Consider the following 1,557-nt stretch of genomic DNA (forward strand, 5'->3'; position numbering starts at 1 on the left):
AGGGGATTTGGATTTACGGATGTACATTACTCTGGGAGGAATTTCTGGGATTTTTAACTAAATGTCATGGGTGGATATGCAATTCAGGGTAGTATGATGTCATCAGTCGATGTGTTCCTACGTGTCTGTGGAACATGTCCTTTTAGATGACAGTGGTCTCTTTATTTCTTCGGTGCTTTGGTCTGGAGCCTGAAGCAGCAACAACCTCAAAGCCAAGCCCAAACTGAGACTGAAAGGTAATATCCATACTTAAACCCTAACCCTGTTGGTGCAGATCCAAGAGCAAGTAGCAATTTGACTTCATGTAGTAAATGTGGTTTCATCAAGGGCAGGTCATGTCTCACAAACCTTATTGAATTTTTTTGAGAAGGTGAGCAAGCAGTTGACATGGTATACATGGACCTCAGCAAAACCTTTGATAAGGTTCCACATGGTAGGCTGTTGGAGAAAATGCAGAGGCATGGGATTGAGGGTGTTTTAGCATTTTGGATTAGAAACTGGCTTTCTGAAAGAAGGCAGCGAGTTGTGGTTGACGAAAAATATACAGCCTGGAGTATAATTACTAGTGGTGTGTCACAAGGATCTGTTTTAGGACCACTGCTGTTTGACATTTTTATAAATGACTTAGAATCAGGCATAGGTGGATGGGTTAGTAAGTTTGCAGATGACACTAAAGTTGGTGGAGTAGTGGGCAGTTTGAAAGAATGCTACAGGTTGCAGGGGGACTTGGATAAACTGCAGAAGTTGGCTGAGAGTTGGCAAATGTAGTTCAATGCAACTAAATGTGAGGTGATGCACTTTGGGAAGAATAACAGGAAGGCAGAGTACTGGGCCAATTAAAGATTCTTGGTAGTGTGGATAGCAGAAGGATCTTCGAGTCCACGTGCATAGATCCCTGAAGGTCTCCACCCAGATTGATAGTGCTGTTAAGAAGGCATACGATGTGCTCGTCTTCATTGAAAGAGGGATTGAGTTCTGGAGCCATGATGTCATGTTGCAACTGTACAAAACGCGAATGCTGCTGCATTTGGGACATTGTGTACATTTCTGGATGTGAAAGCGTTGCAAAAGGTACAGAGGATATTTACCAGGATATTCCCTGGTCTGGAGGGAAGGTCTTATGAGGAAAGGATTTGGGTGTGTTCTTTTTTGGAAAGAAGAAGGCTAAGAGGGGATTTGATAGAGACATACAAGATGATGAGAGGATTTGATAAAGAAGATAGTGAAAGTCTTTTTTCGAGGATGATTATGTTGGCTTGCATGAGGGGGCATAGCTATAAATTGAGGGTGAGAGATTGAAGACAGATCTCAGAGGCAGGTTCATTTCTCAGAGATTGGTAAAGGCATAAATGACCTGCCTGCCAATGTAGTTCGGGAGATTTAAACATTCTTTGGATAAGTGCATGGATGATAATGGGGTAGTGTAGGCGGATGAGTTTAGAATATTTCACTGGTTGGCGTAACATTGAGGGCCAAACGGCCTGATCTGCACTGTATTTTTCTATGTTCTATGTTCTAATCAGCTAGAGAACTAGTGAGAAAGACAGACAAAATCGC

Source organism: Chiloscyllium plagiosum, chromosome 16 (assembly GCF_004010195.1).
Source record: "Chiloscyllium plagiosum isolate BGI_BamShark_2017 chromosome 16, ASM401019v2, whole genome shotgun sequence".
NCBI classification, from domain to species: domain Eukaryota; kingdom Metazoa; phylum Chordata; class Chondrichthyes; order Orectolobiformes; family Hemiscylliidae; genus Chiloscyllium; species Chiloscyllium plagiosum.